General features: G+C 36.2%; 1 long non-coding RNA gene across 1 annotated transcript in view; it reads left to right on the forward strand.

The window, feature by feature from the left end:
- Positions 1-2338: 2338 nt before the first annotated feature.
- The window catches only part of LOC122346127, a 9192-nt gene continuing 3362 nt past the window's right edge, over positions 2339-8168 (forward strand). The window contains exons 1-2 of the long non-coding RNA XR_006251095.1: positions 2339-2474; positions 4576-4641. This is a non-coding gene — a long non-coding RNA (uncharacterized LOC122346127). The remainder of the gene's footprint in view (positions 2475-4575; positions 4642-8168) is intronic.

The raw sequence follows: 8168 nt of genomic DNA on the forward strand, positions 1-8168 counted from the left end.
ACAATACCATCTTTTGTGAAATAAATGAAAACCAAGTTCAAGAGAGGTCGACAGGAAACATCATAGCCTGTGTAGAGGGATTTGAATGTTGCCTGTGAGAATGATGGACTTTTATATAAGGAAGTTAATAAATTAGTTGGCCTTGTGCATCTTGCTTTAGCTGCAACTTTTTATGAATATTGCATGTAAATAGATGCTATTATCTGTTTAGTCTTCTCTTGCAGAGAGAATTTTGAAACTGACTTCATCCAGTGTTTAAATTTGACATTTTTTTGTGTTTTAGAAATGTATGCAAATTAGAGCATATTTCATTAAATATTATAATAAAGTGCCTAATTTGCATATTTAAACGTAATAGCAAACTGGGATATTAAAAATGTATCAATGCAATCAATCAACTCCATAAGTAAGATTATCCTATTCACCTAAAGTGTCTCGTCTAATAAGCCTCTGTGGTCTTCAGCTGTGGGCTCTCTCTTCCCTGTTTTGTCAGTGAAGCTGGAGAGAATCGTCTGTAGAGACCGAAAGACAGCGTTCCTGAGTTACCCTTCAACCGGTCGGTCCGTTTGAAAACCCCTGACGAGTTCTGCCATTGCATTTATTTCTTTTTTTCTGATTCTTGCCTCTAGGATAACGCAAGACTTTTGCGTTCAGCCCTCCCAGCACGTCAGAATGCTAAAATTAATTTATCCATTGAGCGACAGGTTTCTCAATGCCCTGTAGAGAGAGGGGAAATGCACAATAACACCGTCTCCAATCATCCATGGAGTACAGTTTAATCAAGCTTTTGTTAGGCTATTATCAGTTTCAGATGGCCCGTGGTTATGAATACGTCTCATCTGTTCTCGTCCGCCGCACGGCTAATCTCCTGTAGCCGTGAAAGAGAAATCCAGTGCAGTAAATAATGCAAATCTGTTATAAGCTCTCTAGTGTTTTTGTCCACGCGAGTGAGGATTACTCTAGACACGTTAAGATCATAATGTTCATTGTCGTCTGGTGTGCCCAAACAGAGACGTCTCACCCGTGAACGCACGGGGAGGGGAACAACAGATTGATTTCTCTCCAAATCCAGTGATCCGTGTGAGACAGTATGATGCATATTAGGCCAAAGGATTGAGAGGCGTCTCCCTGCAGATGAAATATGAAATTACAAACCTGTTAGCGCTGCTGTCCAGAATGTCGGCTCTCCAAATCCAGGATGGATCTGATTCTGACATTGTCTGGGAATGTAATCATTTCCTTCTTTCTGTTTGTGTCTGCCGGGAGTAGACATCTCTCAGAGGAGAGGAAGAAAGTGGGGAGAAATACAACGAAGAGAAAATCAAAACAAAAACAGATTAGGGTTATTAATAAGAGCAGTATGAGTCTAATTTGACTAGTCTTTGTGTTATGGGACAGTTCATCCCAAAATGAAAATTCTGTCATTGTTTGTTCACCCTCATGCTGTTTCAGACCCGTGCGACTCGCGTTGTTGTTGTCTTTGGATAATAAAAGGAGAAAGTTCATTTTAGAATGACTGGAGCTCTCAAAATCCAAAATGGATGTAAATACCCCATAAATATGATGAGGGCTTGAGATATTATAGATCATAAAATATGTGTGATTAAGTCATTGTTTACTGAAAATGAGTTGTCTATTAATTGTGAATGGATTGTAAACTAATTATAACTAATAAACTAATTATTAGATTTCATGAAACATATCACAAATTTACTGAAAAAAAATACTAATTGAATGAATTGTTGCATCCCGTGTCTTAAACATTCATGAACATCAAAAAGTTAGAAATTTCATTCTGGTCCTATAATTTTTTTTACTCATCACGTCAGTTTCTTGTATTACTGGATATTACTTGTATATGTCACACATAACATGTATCGAAAACTCTTCATAAATATGTAACTCGGATAAATTGTTCACAACGTTGTTTGTTACTTGAACAGTCTTTGAACTAGGTCTGTGACAAACATAATGTCTTCAGTGTCTGTTCATTGTAATTCTAAAGAAAAAAAGCAACAACAATGTGAGTGAGTAAACTATTAGAAAACTCATTTTTGACTTGAACTGCTCCACACAGTCTTTTCTGACTGTGGATTCCAGGCTGACTCACCTGAGAAGTAGGCCAGTACTGACACCAGAGGGTCAAAAAGAGTCATTGAGTGAAGAAATCAAATTATTTTATACATTATCTTTGTTCCCCAGGGAGCCTCACCTTGCTCTTTCTACGTAACGTAAGATAGTGATGAGGTCACCTTCAGTGAACGATACGCTCAGAGGTGTCCGCTGACATAAGACATTAAGTAGTCAGTGGTGTTTTATTGTTGCTGTCTGTGTTTTAACAGAAATTCTCAATGGAGGGGTGTACGTGGACCAGAACAAGTTCCTGTGTCATGCCGATACTATCCACTGGCAGGATATAGTGAAGACCGCTCGCCCTGATCACCTGGTTGTGCCGTCCAATAGCAGCAGCTCATGTGAGTACTGACCAGTCAGAGCATTACAGTACTAAACTAGTTTGTTAATACACTATTGTTTAAGTGTAGGCGCAGTATGACTTTTAAATGTTTTTGAAAGGAGTATCTTATACTCACCATGGCTGCATTTATTTGATTTAGCATACAGTAAAAATATATATTATTAAATATTTTTCTAGTCTAAAATGACAGTAATAGCCATTAATGTACATAACTGTAGTTGGCAGTGCCACATGATACATAAATCTTAGTATATTCATTTGGTGCTCACGAACCTTTTATTATTGCAATTATCATTATTATATAAAACAATTTAGCAGATTTTTTTTATGCAAACTGTTTTGTTATTAGAATTATTTGATTACTAAAAATCTCAAAAGTACATAATTTATTTGAAATACAAAATCTTTGTAACATTTGTCTTTTGACCAACGTGCCCTTGCAGAATATAATTAATTTCTTTACAAAATAAATAAATAAAACTTACTAACCCCAACCTTGTAAATTGCAGTGTACTATTGTACTTTCTAATTACTTCAGAATCCTGAAGAAAAATGTTACACAGCTATAAAGTGTCTAGAATTATTTTTGCCTCTTTGTTTAATTAATTACTTCATTTAATTATTTGTAGTTCACTCCTAAATAAACATTTAGTCAGTATTNCAGTTTTCTTCTTTTTTTTAATCATACAATGAAACCAGAGAAGCTCCAAAGCTAGTTTATGCTATTTTTATTTGGTCAATGTGACATATTATTGTATTTAAAAACAAAACAGCATATGGTAAGAGGGTAAGTGTAAGTTTTAATTTTGGGGTTAAATAAAAGCTAATTTTAATGGCTTTTAATGGTAATTTGGAGAACGTGTCCAGGCTCACGTTATATTCATTGAGTCGATCAGTCTTTTTCTTTTTTTATCTACTCTCCAAATCAAGGGTGTTGAATTTGTAATCCACTGTAATCTCTTAGAGTTTTGGGGGAGGGATTGTCCTCATTGATTTTTTAGTTATTTAGTGAGGTTATTTACATTGGCTGCTCAAAAAAACAACAACAACAGGGAATAAGCAATGCCCCTTTCACCAATTAAAATGCAATCCTGCCCCTTCCAGCCAATGTTTATCAATTGCTATTTTCCAATGTTTGTAACCTTCAGATTAGGTTAGAAGCAGTATGTGCAGTACGGAAAAGCACAGAATTTTCTGGACGGTCAGTGTGAACATTAAAATCAACCAAATAAAAGCAACTCAAGCGTTATTTACCCTTATTTTCAAACCTGAATTACATTTTAATGGCAGTTTCATTAAAAGTCAAAAAAGCACAATAAAAATGTCCCATACAACTCATGACCTCTGTGGCTTCGAAATCAGATTATCATTGTATAGGCTACTTTTATATTGCTATTTAGTCTCTTTGGAGCGCTACAGTGTGTCTAATTTCCATTGTATGACGGTGAGTAAATGAAGACTTAAGGCTGAGCTATTAGAAAGGCAATGGAGCAGCCCTTTATTACCATATCTCACAAAAGTTTACACTGNAAAAAAAAGCGATGTTTAAAAAAGAAAGATAGTCAAAAGTGCCTGGCCCATGTAGCTGAAGAGAGTAAGCCACTAGTGTAATTACTCTTAACTGAAGTGGAACAGGGACAGAGGACAACACTCCATCAGTCAGCCATGCTCACACTGCAATTACCCAGCAGTCAATTAAGCTTGGGTGGCAGAACAGCCACCGCAGATGAGTGTAGCAAAGCCATACGGGCCGTCTCCGCTGGGGCAGAGCTCTAGAGAGTCGGGGAGAACATTGTTCTGTCAGTCAGCGACGACTCTTTCCTGCTTCATCAGAACAGGGTCAGTGCGGATGAAAAGAGTTCCGTCCTATAAAGCGGAATGATCCAGATTACGTTTACCGTGATGTAACATTATGACAGTATATGAATAATGCGATGACATAATGATATGGATAGCGTGATTAGAATGCACACAAATCAAAACTGAAACCGATCCTCCTGGTCTTATCCGTGATGTTATTACAAATAAATTCTGTTTGTTTGAGCAATTCAAATGCAGAAAGTTGTGCGAACTGATTTTTTTCTCTTTTCTGGTTGCAGGTCAGAGGTGTCATAGAGGCTGTAATGGGCGCTGTTGGGGGCCGAAAGAAGACCAGTGTCAGAGCTGTGAGTGTCGCAAACTCACTTCATGATGGTCAAAAAACAAAAGCGTGTCAGCGAGAAATGACACATTTAGAGTACCTAGCTTTAGAACCTTCCGCTTTAAAATGAATGGATTTACAACATCAACTTCCTCCTACTTTCAAGACTTTTAACCAGTGTTTGATGTAATATTACCATCCTTTTTTTTTAGTTAGTTGTTTTACCATATAAAAACGAAACAATAAATATAAAATCTTATCCTGGAGACGTTTGGCCTATAACTGTCTGTGCTGTGATGTTCGCGCGGGCAATACGAGTTAAAATCTAGCTCATGTCGCTTTCAAAGTAGGTGAAGTTGCTTGATTGTTGCTTAGTTGTTTGATATAATGGGTGGAAACAGATTTCCATTGTTGTTGTTATATTATATTACAGTTTATTTTAACATCCAAGTCTGGCTGTTGACAATCCATTATCTGTCACTTTTGCCTTTATAAACCCCTTAATTTGCTGCTTATTAATAGTATGATAGTCGTTACGTTTAATACTAAGGTAGTTGTTAAATTTAGGTACTAATAAACAGCTAATACAGCATATTAATAATTAACTAGTTAATAGTAAGAATTATTCCTTACACCAAAGCGCATATTACATTATGTAAAGGTAAGTTACGTTATATTATATTATATTAAATTATATCATATTAGTGAGAATTGGTTCCTGGAATAAGTGTTTTATTAATCATTTTAGGCATAGTTATTTAGTTACTTGCTTGTTTGCTATTTTGTTTAATTTTACTTGGCTTTGTGGTAAAAAAAAAAAATAATGACATAATAAAAATCGATAATTTGCATAAACTAAAATAACTTATGAGGGTCAAATCCAATAGAAAGAGTCAATTACAAATTAGAACTGTAACCTTTGGTGTAACAAAGTTGGCCGAAATGTCTGCCTGATAGAAAGAGGTTTTGCTCAGCAAGAAAATAAATTAAAGGGAGCGCTGCTTGGGACCATTTTTTTTTAAAGCATTACATTTCTCAAGGCCGTGAGTTACAGTGATTTTATCTCATTTCAGCCAGGGTTAGGAGCTGTTGTTGTTTGAGAATGCATCCATAACAACAGTAATAACAGTACAACCATAACAAACAGCCTGCTGCGGCTTTCATTAATTTTTACATTTCGTATTACTACCTTATCAAGCAGAATGGAGAGAAAAACCTCACAGAAGTAACTTTTACTCATGAATATAATATATAGACTCTGTAGAGACAGCCGCCAGAGTGAGGTGAAGAGTCCGTTCCACTCTGTGAGAGTTCTCCAGCTTTCTCCACAGGTTGGGTACGGCACCTCCAGCAGGCCGTGGCACGCTGCTGCCCTCCCAGCGGAGGATAATTGAAGAGAGAGACGGGCGGCCTGACTCTCCCTCTCCTCTCACACGTAGCCACAGAAACCAGCTGCACGTAAAACTGCAGAGATTAATTACTTCAGGTCCCTCAAAACTCTCGCACGCAGCCAGATCTTCCGTCTCTCTTACTGGCTTCCTTTCAACAAGCTTGATCACAACACACTATAACTCTGATTTCCCCAGACGTGCTCTTATAATGCAGTCAAATGCTAAGTCAGACTGCTCAAAAACATGTCATTACCCCTGCCTCGAAAGCTCGCTAATGCACCCATAAGGATTTCTTTTTTAAGGACAAAACACTGGATTTATTTCTCTTAAAGAAAAGAAACCACTTTTGAAATTTTCACGTTGGAAAAAAAAACTCTCATTTGCATTACAGTCCTCTTGTGTCATTAGCCTGAGCTGGAAGTGATGCAAAGCTAATAGGCAGGCCCGCATAGATTCTGCGCTGGATCAATTCTGTGGAAACTTTTCCATAGAATTTGAACGCCTGTCATTGAACGAAGTTATAAACATCCCCCGCTCCTTGCATGTTCATGTGCAATTCATATGTGACCCTGGACCACAAAACCCATCATACTGTATGCAGCATGGCTGTATTTGTAGCAATAGCCAACAAAATTATTAATTTTTCCTTTAAGCTAAAATCATTAATCATTAGAATATTAAGTGAAGATCATGTTCCTTGAATCTGTAAATATATCAAAACTTATTATTTTTTTTATTTATATATGTGACCCTTAACCACGAAACCAGTCATGAGGCTCCTTTTTTATTGAGATTTATGCATCTGCTGAATAAAAAAGTTTTCCATTGATGTATGGTTTGTTATGATTGTAATGAAGTAAATTAACAATGCATATTCCTAATCTAAAATTAAGTTTTGATGTATTTTACAGTAGGAAATTTTCAAAAGATGTTCATGAAACATGATCTTTACTTAATATCTTAAACGTTGTTGGCAAATAAATTATTCTTAAGAACATTTGGAAAAAAAATTCAGACTCAGATTTCAGATTTTCTAATAGTTGCATCCGTATTTGAATCTCTAATGTGTGATCTTACTTAAAAAAGTACCCCTATGACTGATTTTGTAGAACTGGGTCATATATGGAGCTAAAAATTAGCTTAAAAGCATCCTATGGTCTCCCGTCACTGTTATTATTACTAGTAGTAGTAGAAGTATTGAATTTGTCAATATATATATATTGTATTGTTGTATCTGACTGTGTTTATCTACAGTATAAAATGATGGGCTTTTATTCCAGCTTAAGCTTTTATTTGTCATGTTTTCTTATTATGTTTCACATTTCCCCCCTATAAAAGTGCAGAAAATCTGGTTATTCTCTCTGGGCCTGCTAATAGTATTTCTATGAGAACATGTATCTGTATTCACGACAGTATCATCACACAGATGAGCAGAGCAGAGCAATTTCACTTTCCAGAATGGCAGGAAAACGATCACGTACCTGAAGTTTGTACTGCCCTGATGATATCACCATTTATTCATGTAATGGACAATCATTTTTATAGACTTCTCCATACAGTTAAATGGTTTGGCGGGTCAAGTAGGAGAATATGAGCCTTTTCCCTTCTCAAATGCACCCTAATTAATCACAATGTCCTTCGTGCTTCCTCTTTCCTCTCTTTTCTGCAGATGTACCTGTCATTTCACTCTGTCTCTCCATCTGGGTACCGGCATATTCTCATTCTTCTCGCTCAGTTTTGTTTTCATTCCATCTTCAAGAGCTCTGAGAGAAAATCTGTTATTTAAATGGAGAAACCATTCATTTGAGCAGACACTTCTGTCTCTCTATGGCTGTGTTCTAAATCTAGCAAGCGTACTAACTAAAATGGTCCACATAAGTAACCGATTTGGAACAGCGGCTTCAAAATGTGCATCGAACAAATAGGACACAGGAGATTCTGCAGTTTTGCATTAGCTTGCTGCTTAGTTAACTTTGTGAAGCTCCTTACAGTAAAAATGTGAAGGTTCACAGCGCATAATATAGACTAAAACACTGCATTTCTAATTGCAATTTACTGTTTTATCAGTACTCTTTCTTAAATTGTATTTATTGAAATAATACATTGCCGTTTAAGGGTTTGGAGTCGGTACTTATTTTATTATTATTATTATTATTATTAT

Source organism: Puntigrus tetrazona, chromosome 1 (genome assembly GCF_018831695.1).
Source record: "Puntigrus tetrazona isolate hp1 chromosome 1, ASM1883169v1, whole genome shotgun sequence".
NCBI classification, from domain to species: Eukaryota; Metazoa; Chordata; class Actinopteri; order Cypriniformes; family Cyprinidae; genus Puntigrus; species Puntigrus tetrazona.